This window comes from Pristiophorus japonicus, chromosome 24 (assembly GCF_044704955.1).
Source record: "Pristiophorus japonicus isolate sPriJap1 chromosome 24, sPriJap1.hap1, whole genome shotgun sequence".
Classification (NCBI taxonomy): Eukaryota; Metazoa; Chordata; class Chondrichthyes; family Pristiophoridae; genus Pristiophorus; species Pristiophorus japonicus.
The window spans coordinates 1097522-1116127 of NC_092000.1; the positions used below are offsets into that span (position 1 = coordinate 1097522).

General features: G+C 46.6%; 1 protein-coding gene and 1 pseudogene across 1 annotated transcript in view; both read left to right on the forward strand.

Annotated features, from left to right (window-relative positions):
• Positions 1-18606, forward strand: part of LOC139238004 (3',5'-cyclic-AMP phosphodiesterase 4B-like) — a 505001-nt gene that overhangs the window by 188468 nt on the left and 297927 nt on the right. The window lies entirely within an intron of this gene.
• Positions 2877-3057, forward strand: LOC139238024 (U2 spliceosomal RNA; annotated as a pseudogene).

Consider the following 18606-nt stretch of genomic DNA (forward strand, 5'->3'; position numbering starts at 1 on the left):
AAGCAGGCCAGAGTTAGAATATATCCATGCGTTTCAGTAGGTTTTATAACCACCTTCACTTTATTCTTCTGCTGTTAAAATGGTTTCAGTACATTGCCGTGCTGTAATACCCTCCTTCCTCGCTATCTGTTTAGAAATGATTTCATTTCAGTTAAATTCATTCAGCTGAGAATGAAAACAGTGCCATGTCTTGATAACGTTAGGTACTCCTCTCTCCCTGTACTTTATTTCAATGGATTAAAATAGTAGCTTTCTTCTTTCTGCTTCCTATCCAGTAACATTAAGCCTTCCCCTACAGCAAGATTATTTTCTAGGAAACATCACACTTTGTAAACCTCCCAGTGCCCTCTGTCGCTAGAACCTCACACCCAACAGCCTTATTCAATCTACACCACAACAATAACATGGCATCCAGTCGGGATCCACAAGGTATGCACTGAAACCCAGTCACTTCAGTAAGATGCTGAACAATAGAGGCCGAGTGGAGAGAGCTCGTGTTCAGAAAATAAAGGAACGAAAAGCTGAGAACATAAACCGACAATTCCAGGTAATTCTTGATGTTTATAATCAATGGAATTCTCCACAGCCAGGATTCTACTAACCACAGTAATTAGATATTTTTAATATTCCATACATAATAATCCTTTTTGAACTTACAAATCTGATTAGAAAGCAATAGGTACATCATCACTTGTTAGCTGACCACTGTGTGTCTGGAGCCCCAGAGATTGTAAGGTCAGGATAAGGAATACTAACACATTATACAGCAGGTGCTGCCCACAAAAATGATGCTACATGTTAAAAAGAAAGAAAAACTTGCATTTATATAGTGCCTTTCACAAAGCTTTGTACCAATGAAGTACTTTTGAAGTGTAGTCACTGTAGGAAATGCAGCAGCCAATTTGTGCATAGCAAGCTCCCACAAACAGCAATGTGATAATGACCGAATAATATGTTCTAGTGATGTTGATTGCGGGATAAATATTGGCCTGGACACTGGGGAGAACACTCCTGCTCTTGCAAAAAATTTGCAAAAGGACATAGACAGGCTAAGTGAGTGGGCAAAAATTTGGCAGATGGAGTATAATGTTGGAAAGTGTGAGGTCATGCACTTTGGCAGAAAAAACCAAAGAGCAAATTATTATTTAAATGGAGAAAGATTGCAAAGTGCCGCAGTACAGCGGGACCTGGGGGTACTTATGCATGAAACACAAAAGGATAGTATGCAGGTACAGCAAGTCATCAGGAAGATCAATGGTACCTTGGCCTTTATTGCAAAGGGGATGGAATATAAAAGCAGGGAAGTCTTGCTACAGCTGTACAAGGTTTTAGTGAGGCCACACCTGGAATAATGCGTGCAGTTTTGGTTTCCATATTTACGAAAGGATATACTTCCGTTGGAGGCAGTTCAGAGAAGGTTAAGTAGGTTGATTCCGGGGATGAGGGGGTTAACTTATGAGGAAAGGTTGAGTAGGTTGGGCCTCTACTCATTGGAATTCAGAAGAATGAGAGGTGATCTTATCGAAACGTATAAGATTATGAGGGGGCCTGACTAGGTGGATGCAAAGAGGATGTTTCCACTGATGGGGGAAACTAGAACTAGAGGGCACGATCTTGGAATAAGGGGCCACCCATTTAAAACTGAGATGAGGAGAAATTTCTTCTCTCAGAGGGTTGTAAATCTGTGGAATTCGCTGCCTCAGAGAGCTGTGGAAGCTGGGACATTGAATAAATTTCAGACAGAAATAGTCAGTTTCTTAAGCGATAAGAGGTTATGGGGAGCAGGTAGGGAAATGGAGCTGAGTCCATGATCAGATCAGCCATGATCTTATTGAACGGTGGAGCAGGCTCGAGGGGCTGTATGGCCTACTCCTGTTCCTATTTCTGATGTTCTTTGAAATAACGTCATGGGATCTTTTACCTCCGGCTCAGAGGGCAGACGGGGCCTCGGTTTAATGTCTCATCAGAAAGTTGGCATCTCTGATGGTGCAGCGCTTCCTCAGTACTGCAGTGGAGTATCAGCCTGTATTATGTACTCAAGTTCCTGGAGTGGACTTGAACCCACGACCTTCTGACACAGAGGCGAGAGTGCTACCCACTGAACCATGGCTATCATCAATCAGTTTTGAAGAAAAGCTAAAGAAAATAAGCCTGCCAAGTTGGAATAAAGAAAATTAATGAGGCGGGGGGGGACCTGATCCAGATTTTTAAAATCTTAATGTTGCAGCATTAATATGGTGGGGCTGGAATCCCTCAAATGCTCAGCTAGCAAAGGCACTGGGCAACTGAACTATTTAGATCATGAAGGACCCAGGTCCAGTTTTTGGACAATGCTAAATAAGTTGGCTGCAGTGTACACCATCAACAAGATGCACTGCAGCAACTCGCCAAGTCTCTTCGACAGCACCTCCCGAACTCGCAGCCTCCACCACCGAGAAGGACAAGGGTAGCAGGTGCATAGGAACATCACAACCTCCTTAGAGCAGAGAACGTTCAGAGCAGATTTGATAGAGGCATTCAAAATCATGAAAGGTTTTGATAGAGTAAATAAGGAGAAACTATTTCCAGTGGCAGATGGGTCGGTAATCAGAGGACACAGATTTAAGATGATTGGCAAATGAACCAGAGGGGAGATGAGGAAACAATTTTTACGCAGCGAGTTGTTGTGATCTGGAATGCACTGCTTGAAAGGGCGGTGGAAGCAGATTCAATTCTAACTTTCAAAAGAGAATTGAATAAATACTTGAAAGGAAAAATAAAGGGTTATGGGGAAAGAGCGAGGGGAGTGGAACTAATTGGATAGCTCTACCAAAGAGCTGGCACAGACACGATGGGCTGAATGGCCTCCTTCTGTGCTATAACATTCTATGATTCCAAATTCTTCTCGGCCTTTTGGCTAAGATCAAGTGTAGTATCTGTTCTTATCAGTTTAATATCCCCTATGGGGATCAAATATTAAATTGTTTTTTTGGAACAGGGAGATGGAACAGGGGCTTGCTCCGTCCACTCCACGCACCGACCTGGTATTGCAGTGTTTCCAGGAACGGTACAGCTTCCCCTCTCGGCCTTTTGTAAATAGCGCAAAGTGATCTTTGGCGCTGGAGTTGATCTGACAAGAATGGAAAAAATAAATAAATAAATAAATGCCGGCCTTGCCAGCAACAGTTGCTTTGTATGCACCTGGCTAAGGAAGGAAAAATTCAGCTAGGGTTCATTGCTCCTAATCACTATTCACTGAGTTCATTTGGAAGTATGTGTGAGAGGGCAGGATTTCCCACAACTCTGATGCTCTCGCAACAAATTAACATTCTGCCAACACTCATTTCCAGGTTCCCCGATGAAGAATGGCCACTTGGGGAGGTAGACACAGAGTCCAGTGCATGTGGAACTGTGCCACTGTTCGAGGCAGTGTCTTCAAGAAAGGAGAGAAGAACGTTTGAAAAAAATATTTTTGACACTTATTTTGATGTTAATTGATTATATTTTTTCTTCATGCAAATCCTCTGCAGGTATTTATTTCATTACTAGAAAAAACAGCATTAAAAAGGCTATTCGGTAATTTTAGTAGCCTAAGGTACTTTATTTGCATGGTATTAATTAAACTAATGAACACAGCAGTACAGGAGACAAATGCATCGCTTAATTCACAAACAGATTAAACAGTTTTCAGCACATAACAACACAGCTTCATTCAAATTCAATTCATGACTAGAGTGTTTAATTTTCTCTTTGTCATTTTAGTGAATCCATAATGTTATGGATTGAAATTGAGAGACTCGTCAGTGAGGACTGAACTGACTCAAAGCACTGACGTTGCTGAGTGCGTATGTTGGCTACCAAAATCGTTACGAATGGAGAAAAAGGCTGTTAGGTCCAACTAGCCCTTTTCCTATTCAATTTTCTTCCCCTCCTCTCCTGAAGGTGTTGACTCTCCCTGGGGTACAGTTCCCTTCCTCCCCTGAAAGTATTGACTCTGCCTGGGGTACAGTTACCCTCCTCCCCTGAAGGTGCTGACTTCCCCTGGGGTACAGTTCCCCTCCTCCCCTGAAGGTGCTGACTCTCCCTGGGGTACAGTCCCTCTCCTCTCCTGAAGGTGTTGACTCTCCCTGGGTACAGTTCCCCTCCTCCCCTGAAGGCACTGACTCTCCCTGGGGTACAGTCCCTCTCCTCTCCTGAAGGTGTTGACTCTCCCTGGGTACAGTTCCCCTCCTTCGCTGGAGGTACTGACTCTCCCTGGGGTACAGTCCCTTTCCTCTCCTGAAGGTGTTGACTCTCCCTGGGTACAGTTCCTCTCCTCCCCTGAAGGTACTGACTCTCCCTGGGGTACAGTCCCTCTCCTCTCCTGAAGGTGTTGACTCTCCCTGGGTACCGCTCCCCTCCTCCCCTGAAGCTGCTGACTCTCCCTGGGGTACAGTTCCCCTCCTCTTAGGTTCTACACATGCTGTTTACCTTCTGGTACCTTGTCCAAGTGGCCATTCTTCATGTGCGAGCCTAGACAAATGAATGTCAGCAGGATATTCAGTCACAGAGGGTGTCAGAGCCAAACCTGAATCTGATCTCACCCAATGTCCACCATGTAGTGGGAGTCACTGGATAATGATCCGGATCAGGAACCCTGGTGGATTTCCCTCTCTATACTCCAGTGCAGGCTGAGGCCAGCAAATTGAAGATTTCTCAAACTTACAATCTTTAGGGCTAGAAATTCGGTTAGCTCCGCCCGTTAGCACCCGACGAGGCGCTAAGCACCGAGCGCCCGAACTTCAGTGAAGGTTTAGCGGCGATGCTGACAGTTTGCACTGTGCTCGCTAGCCCCGCCCATTTGGTGATGTCACCAAGTGTGTAACCCCCCGTAGCGGCGCATTTGCAAAATTCAGTCTTTCGCCTGCCGTGGTGCCTGGCGCTGAGACCGACAGGAGAAAGCAGTCGGTCCAGTGACGATCCCGGGGCAATACCACCCGCAATGCAAGGTGAGTGCCGAAATTTCACTTTTTCAACATTTATTTATTGTTGCAGTAGTGGGGAAGTGTGGGTGAGGCTTATTGAATTTTTCAACAGGATTTTGTTTTTCATCTTTAGGATGCTGACATCCTAGCACCAAAAATTGAGTAGACCTCCTGCGCTATCACTCCGTTGGTGTCTGAAGAGGAGTGTGGGATGTTTCCCTTAGCATTCCACTCTGTTGGGGCGATACAACTGAATATCCCACTTTGAGGCGGTAAACATTGCCCGGCGCTAAAGGTAGCGCCCTGCCGGCGGGCAATACCAAATTTCTAGCCCTTAGTTTATTGAATTTTTAAGAACCTTCTTGAGATGTAAGATGGGAAAGACTGTAGTAACACAAAAATTACCAGGAAGTCGAGTCAGTGGACCACTGGATTGAAGAGGAATACACCAAAGACAGGCAGTGAACTCTGGAGAGAAAAACGTAATCGAGAGGACAGGCTAAAAATATCAAAAAGGAACAGGATACACTGGAAGAGGAAGATACAGGAGGAGTAACCACAATGGAGAGAAGTGAGATACTATGAACATTCATGAAGAACCCCAACAGTCAGGCCAGAGACCTGTAAAACATCACCTGTCATGTCCCGCTGGAGAACCTGCAAGTGTGGCATGAGTGTTGGTGTGTGACAGGGACTGATGACAGATGGGACATCGCCCTGACTTGCTACACAGGAGAAAGACGGGTTGAGTGTGAAGAGGAAGAGCAAGGGAGGAAGCAAATAACTGAAATGCCAAGTCACCATGTACAAACCTTGTACTATCTCCTACTCTAACCCATTCTTTCCCAGGACCTCTAAACTGTGAAATCCTCCCCTCCCGCAAACTGTGGGACTCCTCCCCTCCCTCAGTCTTCCCTCAAACTGTGGGACTCCTCCCCTCCCTCAGTCTTCCCTCAGACGGTGGGACTCCTCCCCTCCCTCAAACTGTGGGACTCCTCCCCTCCCTCAGTCTTCCCTCAGTCGGTGGAACTCCTCCTCCCTCAGTCTTCCCTTTCTCCTGTGTGTCTACGCTTGATGATCCGAATCACTGCATCCTGATCTACTAGACCTTCTCTCCCAATGTATGACTGTCATTGTTATTTCGGACTGCACAGCCCAGTTTGTCAGAGGGTCACTTGAAAGTGGCCTCCTTCTGTGACGTACATTTCTATGATTTCTATGCTTTAAATATAAAGACACGAAAAAGGGTGTTTCAAAAAAGTATTTTCTCATTTTCTCGTGTCCTTCAATATGGAGAAAGAGAGAATTCCAAGGAGGGAGTCTCCCATCCCTCCCCTGGAATGGGAATAGCAGAGCGCCCCCACCTGTGGTGTTGTGCACCAAGGGTCCTTCACCTGGCTTGTTCATCAAAATAAATGGATTATTAAGGAACCGATAGACTGGGAGGGAACAGGCAGAGACACGCGGAAATAGATAGAGGTAGGCAGATGAAGAGATAGACAGAGAGTGGTGATGGAGAAATGCCAGAAGCTGCTCGCTGAGATATTGCTGTGAATCAGACTGTGGTTTGTGTGTCTCGGTGCCAGAGAGCGCTCGCGAGTATTTCTTAGCATAAAATAAGAAGCTGGCGTTCAGTGAAAGAGGGGGAGAGAAGCAGAGAGGCTGCAAGGGGAGGACTGAGAACAGACAGAGCTTTGGCGAGAGGCTGGGCAATACTCCGGCACCGCCACTTGCAGAAGCAGCGGACCGACCTGCGGCAGCAGCCAACACCAGCAGCAACTGCATCTGTAAGTTTGCTGGAAATACGTGGGACGGGGAGAGACGGATTTTGTAAAAGCGAAATAAAAATAGAAGCGGAGCGAGAGAGGACTGCCGAGTGTGGAAGGACGGCGCGGGTGAGGAGCAGGGAGAAGTTTATTGGCGACTGAGAGAGACGGGCACCGGTTGCAGCCCCGAATCCCAGGCTCTGAGCCAGTGTGAGCATGGCACAGGCACCGAGAGGCGACTGAACAGGGATCGGCGGGGCAGCGGTCCGCAGGTAGCAGGGGCAGTCAAAAATAGAAACACACACAAACACAAGGGGAATGGAAGAGGCAACTGAGAGGACTTGACCAACAGTGGGCTCCTTTTGACACACAACTGCTGAACAAGCCGCAGATAAACCCGGGCAGGAGGACAGGTCCTCGCACCGACCGGGAGAAGAGGGGGAAGACAGTCTGAATGAAGAAAGCGCGTGTGGAGGCACTGAGACCATCCAACTCATTGGCAGAGAGGACATAGCCCCGAGTGGATCACACTGGAGAAGGCTGAGAGCACCACCACTGAGAAGTGATTCTCCCGGTAGGTGGGGTCGCTGTGCTATTGCCAAGTCCAGGCAGGGTTGGGAGAGAGAGTCCCTTCCTCAGGATTCCCTACCTTTCTCCATATTGAAGGACACAGAAGGAAATGAGGTGGTGGCTATGAAGAGCTCAGCCCTGCACCCTCGGCATTGAGCTGACATGAAGCCTCCTCCTCAGTGATCGCCAGCTGGGATATTGCACCCCCCCCCCCCCCCCGAGCCCAGTGGCTGGAGTTGTGCTGGGGTCGTTGGGAAGGTCCTCACATTGCAGCCAGTGCCCGCTCAGCCCTCCCTGGACGATGGAGCCCCCTCCCTGCTCCAAGAAGAGCCTGTCCCTGTCCCTGCCCGTGCCCAGAGAGGGCCAGAACACCCTCAAACCCCCGCAGCACCTGTGGAGGCAGCCTCGGACACCCATCAAGATCAAGCACCGCGGATACTCGGACACCGACCGCTATGTGCACCGCCCGATGGAGCGCTCCAATGCCGTGGACTCAAGTGACAGACCCGGCCTCAATAAATCCCGCATGTCCTGGCCATCCTCCTTCCAAGGAACTTCCAGGCGGTAGGAATTGCCTCGATTTAATTACTCAATAATGTTACAAATAATTCATTAAAAGAAACCAGAGTGTCGTTTGCGCTCACTGAATGGGCACCGGTGGTGTGGAGAGTTGCAGGAGAGGTCTTAGTGATCCCAAGGGTTTGGTATTGAGGAGTTTCCCATCAACCTGCCCGCTGTGGGAGTGAGAGGATCCACCCTGTGCGGCTCACACCTCGGAACTGGCTCTGAACACACTGCAAACAGGCACATCTTTAAAGCTCTTACAAGTTTTTTATTAACCGTTTTTTAAATGTTGGGTTCTTCGAATATGTGGGTCTTGTAGGTGATGTCTGCCTGAGGGACAGTGTATGTGCGGAGGGAGAAGTGTCTGGGCAGTGGGGACAGTGTCTGGATAGTGGGGACAGTGTCTGAGCAGTGTCTGGGTAGTGGGGGCAATCTCTGTTCAGTAGGGCAGTGTGTGAAGAGTTGTAGCTATTTCCACTTGTTTATGGAAACGATTTGATAATATTCACGTATGAAAGTGCCGTTGTCATGATGTGCCATAAAATCCCAGTAACAAATGATCTTCCCTACACAGCACTGAGTGCCCACGTCTCCAAAACACACATACCAAATCTACCTACTACTAATTGTGCTTAAAAAAAAACTAATCACTCTTTTTACGAGCGTTTTGTCCTCCTCCCCTGAAGGTGCTGACTTGTGCTGTGGCACAGGACACCCCTGGTTCTAAGTGCCCATTCGTCATGTGTGAGTCATCTGATATCCACTTTCTCGTGTGTGTGGTCTCAGTTAATTTTTTAGGCAGTTCTCACAATCTTCACTATCTGAATATTTAAACAGTCATCTTTCTATTATAAAGTCCTATGTCAACATTACCGATGGGCTTTTCAATATTAACTGCATCAGCACCTGGTGATACCGATCCTGTCACGGCTTGAATACAATGAATATGAGAGCCGGTTCCACACTGGCTACCAGGTTAAGGAGCAGATTTGTCAACTTTCGTCTGAATATTTTTCATCCTATTTTTTCTCATTAACTGAAATTTCTAATTTCCAAAATAAGGACGTAAATAAAAAAAATACATATCACACAATAACATGATTTAATTGAGCGCTGAATTGTATGTTGTGTCTTTTAATGATTCATTAAAGTTTTTACTCAAAGGCCTCAGCCTGTCCTAGAGGGCGATGGGGGTCGTGAACTCAGGGTGGTAGAGGCAGAAATCCTCATAGCATTTAAAAAGTACTTGGATGTGCACTTGAAGTGCCGTTACCTACAAGGCTACAGACCAAGAGCTGGAAAGTGGGATTAGGCTGGATAGCTCTTTGTCGGCTGGCATGGACACGATGGGCCGAATGCCTCCTGCGCTATAAATTTCTATGATTTCTATGTCTCAAAAGGCCTGGGCTGTGACTGGATATATTTGCCCCTCACCCCCAGCTGTTGCGAGGGCCTGCGATCACATCGATGCAGTTTGAACACGTGTTGTTTGCTGAATATCCCAGTATGAGGCAAGAGTTTGAAGGGTAGATGGAGTATGCCCTCATCCTGTGAGGATTTGGCAGTTTCTCTGCTTTTACCGAAGGCTTTAAAAAAGATTGGAGGTTGAATTCTGAAAACTTTTATTTCAGGCAAAGTGAATTTATATAAATATATTCCAGTTGTGCTTTTCTGTTACGGGTTCCTTACAGAACAACAGTGAACAGAAAGAGCTATCACCATGTGTGACACTATTGCCAGCACTGGGAATAATGTCAGCTGTTACTGCTTTCATTGACGATGAGAAAAGGAAACATACTGTTTATAGACAATTAATCATTGCATTTCATGATTCAGTTAAAAATCTCCTGAATTGTTTTTGAGATTTAAACCAATTTTAAACATCTAAAAACTTGCAAATTGCATATATGTTGAACTTTAGGTATTTTATGGGGTAATTGTTGTTTCTTTATTAAAGACTGTTGGCGGAGTCACTACCAGGGAGGACATGTCAGGAAATTACACTCTCCATCCCAAGATTTTCTGTTCATTCATTTTTACAAGCGTAAAATATACATTTAAGTGGCCGAAGGAAAGAGCATAAAGACGGGAACCGGCTGAAGGTGGGGAAAGTGGTGGGTGGGGTGGGCAGGGGGAGGGGGGCAGTTGGTGCCCGATCTCTGGGAATACATGGGAATGGAGTACAATAGTTCAAAAGATGCTAATGGCAATTTGGGTCTCATTCTGCTGGGTCCTTTTCACCCCCAGACCCCGCTTTCCCCAGTAGTGTCAGATTCCAGTAACCCCCAATGCTGGACCTCAGCAACTCCCTCCTCGGATCTCCTCCCTCCCTCCACTCCCCAGATTCTGCAGCCCCATCGACACTCACAAACCTCAAGACCATATTCCCAGTGTCTTATAAACCCTCCGACTGACAACGTGCATTGCTGCGGGAGACCTACTTATTACACTTTAAAATCCTACATTCCTGCTAGTGTGCAGCTCTTTTTACAACTCTGTATTTTCTATATATTCTGGAGGAGTCACTCTATTAAGTCCCTAATACTGGCAGCATTTTGTTTCTGTGAGAAGCTGTGGGTTCAATTGGCATTGCCAAAATATCTCCCCGAGATTCATTTTGGGAACAGGGTGACATAGAGCATGAATTTAGTGGGAATATTTATGCCCCAGCAACTCAGTAATGTTGAAGACACATTATTCTCGCCCAGACTAACATTATTGCCAGCCTCTCTCGTTATTTTTCTGCTGGCCTGGAGTCACTGACAGCTATTGATCCATAGCCGCTGGTTGGCCTTCACAACCCCAACTGACGGGCTGTTCTTTATCTGAGAGATGAAAGCGTGAAGGTCAGCACACTCACTGACACATGAAGCATGGCCCTTTGGGATTGGATACTGGAAATCGCTGGCACCAAAACAGCACCAGTATATGAGCAGATATATGAAGCACAAAGGAATAACGAGGAGATAATCCTCAGACAGCACAGCAAGACTGATTTCAATCCTCAGACAGCACAGCAAGGGCTGATTTCAATCCTCACAGCACAGCAAGGGCTGATTTCAATCCTCAGACTTCACAGCAAGGGCTGATTTCAATCCTCAGACTTCACAGCAAAGGCTGATTTCAATCCTCAGACAGCACAGCAAGAGCTGATTTCAATCCTCACAGCACAGCGAGAGCTGATTTCAATCCTCACAGCACAGCGAGAGCTGATTTCAATCCTCACAGCACAGCGAGAGCTGATTTCAATCCTCACAGCACAGCGAGAGCTGATTTCAATCCTCACAGCACAGCGAGAGCTGATTTCAATCCTCAGACAGCACAGCAAGAGCTGATTTCAATCCTCACAGCACAGCGAGAGCTGATTTCAATCCTCAGACAGCACAGCGAGAGCTGATTTCAATCCTCAGACAGCACAGCGAGAGCTGATTTCAATCCTCAGACAGCACAGCAAGAGCTGATTTCAATCCTCACAGCACAGCGAGAGCTGATTTCAATCCTCAGACAGCACAGCGAGAGCTGATTTCAATCCTCAGACAGCACAGCAAGAGCTGATTTCAATCCTCACAGCATAGCGAGAGCTGATTTCAATCCTCACAGCACAGCGAGAGCTGATTTCAATCCTCACAGCACAGCAAGAGCTGATTTCAATCCTCAGACAGCACAGCGAGAGCTGATTTCAATCCTCACAGCACAGCGAGAGCTGATTTCAATCCTCACAGCACAGCGAGAGCTGATTTCAATCCTCACAGCACAGCAAGGGCTGATTTCAATCCTCACAGCACAGCGAGAGCTGATTTCAATCCTCACAGCACAGCGAGAGCTGATTTCAATCCTCACAGCACAACAAGGGCTGATTTCAATCCTCACAGCACAGCGAGATCTGATTTCAATCCTCACAGCACAGCAAGGGCTGATTTCAATCCTCACAGCACAGCAAGGGCTGATTTCAATCCTCACAGCACAGCAAGGGCTGATTTCAATCCTCACAGCACAACAAGGGCTGATTTCAATCCTCACAGCACAGCGAGAGCTGATTTCAATCCTCACAGCACAGCGAGAGCTGATTTCAATCCTCACAGCACAACAAGGGCTGATTTCAATCCTCACAGCACAGCGAGATCTGATTTCAATCCTCACAGCACAGCAAGGGCTGATTTCAATCCTCACAGCACAGCAAGGGCTGATTTCAATCCTCACAGCACAGCAAGGGCTGATTTCAATCCTCACAGCACAACAAGGGCTGATTTCAATCCTCACAGCACAGCGAGAGCTGATTTCAATCCTCAGACAGCACAGCAAGAGCTGATTTCAATCCTCACAGTAAAGCAAGAGCTGATTTCAATCCTCACAGTAAAGCAAGAGCTGATTTCAATCCTCACAGCTCAGCGAGAGCTGATTTTAATTCTCACAGCATAGCGAGAGCTGATTTCAATCCTCACAGCTCAGCGAGAGCTGATTTTAATTCTCACAGCATAGCGAGAGCTGATTTCAATCCTCAAAGACAGCACAGCAAGGGCTGATTTTTTGGCGGATTTGTCAGTCAGTTAGTTGATTCATATTATGTAGGTAGAAATTATCACCCAATGAGTGTTCTGAAAACAGACAAGCAAGGGCCATTGGATTGTATTTCACTTTGTGACCCTACAGAACAAGAGCTGTTGTTTGAAATGACAGTGCTGTAGATTTCATCATCATTAATAATAATAACATTATTTTATTTATATTGTTTCAGTGTTTAGATCTGTTCTGCTTGTTCTGTATGTTATATTAATATATTGACTATACTTTAAAAGTACGTAAGCCACTTGGGATGCCCTGAGGTCATGCAAGGCGTTGTATAAATGATATATTACACAATATTTACAGCACAGAAACAGACCATTCGACCCAACTGGTCCATGCCGGTGTTTATGTTCCACACCAGCCTCCTCCCACCCCTCTTCATCTAACCCTATCAACGTAACCTTCTGTTCCTTTCTCCCTCATGTGTTCATCTAGCTTCCCCTTAAATGCATCTTTGTTATTTGCCTTAACTTGTGGTAGCAAGTTTCACATTGTAACCACTCTCTGGTGAAAGAAGTTTCTCTTGAATTCCCTATTGGGTTTATTAGTGACTATCTTATATTTATGGCCCTGAGTTCTGGTCTCGCCCGCAAGTGGAAACATCTCTTTGTCTACCCTGTTAAACTTTTTCTTAATCTTAAAGACCTCGATCTGGTCACGCCTTAGTTTTCACTTTTCTAGAGAAAAGAGCCCCAGCCTGTTCAATCTTTCTTGATAGGTGTAACCTCTCAGTTCTGGTAGCATTCTAGTAAATATTTTTTGTACCTCCTCCTGTGCCTCTATATCCTTTTTATAATATGGAGACCAGAACTGTTCACAGTGCTCCAAGTGTGGTCTAATTAAGGTTCGATACAAGTTTAACATCTCAGCTTTTCAATGTTACCCCTCGAGAAATGAACCCCAGTGCTTTGTTCGCTTTATTTTAAGGCCTTATTAACCGGCGTCGTTACGTTTACCCTGCCCATTCCCTCTTTTCCTCTGCCCCATTTAAACACTTATTTCCCAGCACTGATCCATGTGGAACTCCACTTCCCACATTTAACTGAGTAACTACCTTTAACCCCTACTCTCTGTTTTCTGTTTGGTAGCCAGCTTGTTATCCATTCTGCTACATGTCCCCTGACTCCACATGCTCTGACAATGCAAGTCTTTCTGTCTTTAGGTAGCTGTGTTCTATAAGACACTCCAGCCTGGAGGGTCCCTGACAGCAATCCACATTTACCGGAATCAAACAAACTGATCATTTAAGTAGTTTCACTTAATGCACGAGTTTAAGGCAACGAGTGCTCCTGCAGGCAATGATCAGCAAGACCATTTATTGTACAGGTGCAAACAGCCGGATATGGCTGTGCTTTTTATAAAGTCCTGTGCCTAGAATTTTAAACCATGGAACATAATTGATACAATGGGGGAGATTTTGCGGCTTCCCTGACGCACACCATCGGCAGAATCATGTGCGGACTGCAGGCGGACAGTTGGCAGTCTGCCCACCGGATGGCCGGAAGTCCCGGCAAGAGGCTCGCTCCATTTTGAGGGCCTGGCCTCGAGCATTCGAGTGGTGGGCTGCAAAATGGACAACATTCTGTTCCAATCATAATAACAGCAGATGGTCAGCATCTGAAAGGGAAAAGACAGGTTATTGTTTCGGGTAGAGAACCTTCAGTACAGCTGGCTTGAAATGTTAACTTGTCTGTAGTCTTCCAGTTACTGACAGACGGCTGCACGTTTCCGCCATTCATGTTTTCCCATTTAACTGATCACTACTGATACGCAAGTGTTGAGCCTCAAATAGAGCAATCTGGCCAATTGGATGAAAGCACTCAAATTGGGAAACTCAATCAGCAGGGGCATCTGACCCAGGGAACAAGTAGCCCCATTGACTGAGTATCTTCCCCGGGAAACCGGTGGCAGGTCAGCAAGGCCCAGTCCCCCAGGGTCTGACCCAGGGAACAGGTCAGCAAGACCCATTCTCCCAGGGTCTGACCCAGGGAACAGGTCAGCAAGGCCCATTCACCCAGGGTCTGACCCAGGGAACAGGTCAGCAAGGCCCATTCACCCAGGGTCTGACCCAGGGAACAGGTCAGCAAGACCCAGTCCCCCAGGGTCTGACCAGGGAACAGGTCAGCAAGGCCCATTCACCCAGGGTCTGACCCAGGGAACAGGTCAGCAAGGCCCATTCACCCAGGGTCTGACCCAGGGAACAGGTCAGCAAGACCCAGTCCCCCAGGGTCTGACCCAGGGAACAGGTCAGCAAGGCCCATTCACCCAGGGTCTGACCCAGGGAACAGGTCAGCAAGGCCCATTCACCCAGGGTCTGACCCAGGGAACAGGTCAGCAAGGCCCACTCCCCCAGGGTCTGACCCAGGGAACAGGTCAGCAAGACCCAGTCCCCCAGGGTCTGACCCAGGGAACAGGTCAGCAAGGCCCAATCCCCCAGGGTCTGACCCAGGGAACAGGTCAGCAAGGCCCAGTCCCCCAGGGTCTGATCCAGGGAACAGGTCAGCAAGGCCCAGTCCCCCAGGGTCTGACCCAGGGAACAGGTCAGCAAGGCCCATTCTCCCAGGGTCTGACCCAGGGAACAGGTCAGCAAGACCCAGTCCCCCAGGGTCTGACCCAGGGAACAGGTCAGCAAGGCCCAGTCCCCCAGGGTCTGACCCAGGGAACAGGTCAGCAAGGCCCAGTCCCCCAGGGTCTGATCCAGGAAACAGGTCAGCAAGGCCCATTCTCCCAGGGTCTGACCCAGGGAACAGGTCAGCAAGACCCAGTCCCCCAGGGTCTGACGCAGGGAAACTTAAAACATAGAAATTAGGTGCAGAAGTAGGCCATTCGGCTCTTCGAGCCTGCACCTCCGTTCAATAAAATCACGGCTGATCATTCAACCTCAGTACCCCTTTCTTGCTTTCTCTCCATACTCCTTGATCCCTATCTAACTCCTTTTTGAATATATTTAGTGAATTGGCCTCAATAACTTTCTGTGGTAGAGAATTCCACTGGTTAACCACTCTCTGAGTGAAGAAGTTTCTCCTCATCTCAGTCCTAAATGGCTTACCTCTTATTCTTAGACTGTGACCCCTGGTTCTGGAACTTACCAGCAACGGCAACATTCTTCCTGCCTCTAACCTTTCCAATTCTGTCAGAATTTTATATGTTTCTATGAAATCCCCTCTCATTCTTCTAAACTCCAGTGGATACAAGCCCAGTTGATCCAGTCTCTCCTCATATGTCAGTCCTGCCATCCCAGGAATCAATCTGGTGAACCTTCGCTGTACTCCCTCAATAGCAAGAACGTCCTTCCTCAGATTAGGAGACCAAAACTGAGCACAATATTCCAGGTGTGGCCTCATCAAGGCCCTGAACAACTGCAGTAAGACTTCCCTGCTCCTATACTCAAATCCTGTAGCTATGAAGGCCAACATGCCATTTGCCTTCTTCACCGCCTGCTGTACCTGCATGCCAAACTTCAATGACTGATGTACCATGACACCCAGGTCTCGTTGCACCTCCCCTTTTCCTAATCTGTCACCATTCAGATAATATTCTGTCTTCCTGTTTTTGCCACCAAAGTGGATAACTTCACATTTATCCACATTATACTGCATCTGCCATGCATTTGCCCACTCACCTAACCTGTCCAAGTCACCCTGCAGCCTCTGAGCATCCTCCTCACAGCTCACACCGCCACCCAGCTTAGTGTCATCTGCAAACTTGGAGATATTACATTCAATTCCTTCATCTAAATCATTGATGTATATTGTAAATAACTGGGGTCCCAGCACTGAACCCTGCGGCACCCCACTAGTCACAGCCTGCCATTCTGAAAAGGACCCGTTTATCCCGACTCTCTGCTTCCTGTCTGCCAACCAGTTCTCTATCCCCATCAGTACATTACTCCCAATACCATGTGCTTTAATTTTGCGCACTAATCTCTTGTGTGGGACCTTGTCAAAAGCCTTTTGAAAGTCCAAATACACCACATCCACTGGTTCTCCCTTGTCCAATCTACTAGTTACATCCTCAAAAAATTCTAGGAGATTTGTCAAGCATGATTTCCTTTTCATAAAACCATGCTGACTAGGACTGATCCTGTCACTGCTTTCCAAATGCGCTGCTATTTCATCTTTAATAATTGATTCCAACATTTTCCCCACCACCGATGTCAGGTTAACCGGTCTTTAATTCCCTGTTTTCTCTCTCCCTCCTTTTTTAAAAAGTGGTGTTACATTAGCTACCCTCCAGTCCATAGGAACTCATCCAGAGTCGATAGAATGTTGGAAAATGATCACCAATGCATCCACTATTTCTGGGGCCACTTCCTTAAGTACTCTGGAATACAGCCTATCAGGCCCTGGGGATTTATCGGCCTTCAACCCCATCAATTTCCATAACACAATTTCCTGACGAATAAGGATTTCCTTCAGTTCCTCCTTTTCACTAGACCCTCGAACCGCTAGTATTTCCAGAAGTTATTTGTGTCTTCCTTTGTGAAGACAGATCCAAAATATTTGTTCAATTGGTCTGCTATTTCTTTGTTGCCCATTATAAATTCACCTCATTCTGACTGCAAAGGGACCTACGTTGGTCTTCACTAATCTTTTTCTCTTCACATATCTATAGAAGCTTTTGTAGTCAGTTTTTATGTTCCCTGCAAGCTTCCTCTCATACTCTATTTTCCCCCTCCTAATTAAACAGGTCAGCAAGGCCCATTCACCCAGGGTCTGACCCAGGGAAACATAGAAACAGAGAAACATAAAAATTAGGTGCAGGAACAGGCCATTCGGCCCTTCAAGCTTGCACCTCCGTTCAATAAGATCATGGCTGATCATTCAACCTCAGTACCCCGTTTCTGCTTTCTCTCCATACCCCTTGATCCCTTTGGCCGTAAGGGCCATATCTAACTCCCTTTTGATTATATCTAACGAACTGACCTCAACAACGTTCTGTGGTAGAGAATGCCACAGGTTAACCACTCTCTGAGTGAAGAAGTTTCTCCTCATTTCAGACGGAAATGGCTTACCTCTTATTCTTAGACTGTGACCCCTGGTTCTGGAACTTCCCAGCAATGGGAACATCCTTCCTGCCTCTAACCTTTCCAATCCCATCAGAATTTTATATGTTTCTATGAGATCCACTCTCATTCTTCTAAACTCCAGTGGGTACAAGCCCAGTTGATCCAGTCTCTCCTCATATGTCAGTCCTGCCATCCCAGGAATCAATCTGGTGAACCTTCGCTGTACTCCCTCAATAGCAAGAACATCCTTCCTCAGATTAGGAGACCAAAACCGAACACAATATTCCGGGTGTGGCCTCACCAAGGCTCTGTACAACTGCAGTAAGACCTCCCTGCTCCTATACTCAAATCCTCTAGCTATGAAGGCCAACATGCCATTTGCCTTCTTCACCACCTGCTGCACCTGCATGTCAAACTTCAATGACTGATGTACCATGACACCCAGGTCTCGTTGCACCTCCCCTTTTCCTAATCTGTCACCATTCAGGTAATATTCTGTCTTCCTGTTTTTGCCACCAAAGTGGATAACCTCACATTTATCCACATTATACTGTATCTGCCATGCATTTGTCCACTCACCTAACCTGTACAAGTCACCCTGCAGCCTCTTAGCATCCTCTTCACAGCTCACACCGCCACTCAGCTTAGTGTCATCTGCAAACTTGGAGATATTACATTCAATTCCTTCATCTAAATCATTGATGTATATTGTGAATAACTGGGGTCCCAGCACTGAACCCTGCGGCACCCCACTGGTCACTGCCTGCCATTCTGAAATCGACCCGTTTATTCCGACTCTCTGCTTCCTGTCTGCCAAGCAGTTCTCTATCCCCATCAGTACATTACTCCCAATACCATGTGCTTTAATTTTGCACACTAATCTCTTGTGTGGAACCTTGTCAAAAGCCTTTTGAAAGTCCAAATACACCACATCCACTGGTTCTCCCTTGTCCACTCTACTAGTTACATCCTCAAAAAACTCTAGGAGATTTGTCAAGCATGATTTCCCTTTCATAAATTCATGCTGAATAGGAATGATCCTGTCACTGCTTTCCAACTGCACTGCTATTTCATCTTTAATAATTGATTCCAACATTTTCCCCACCACCGATGTCAGGCTAACCGGTCTATAATTCCCTGTTTTCTCTCTCCCTCCTTTTTTAAAAAGTGGTGTTACATTAGCTACCCT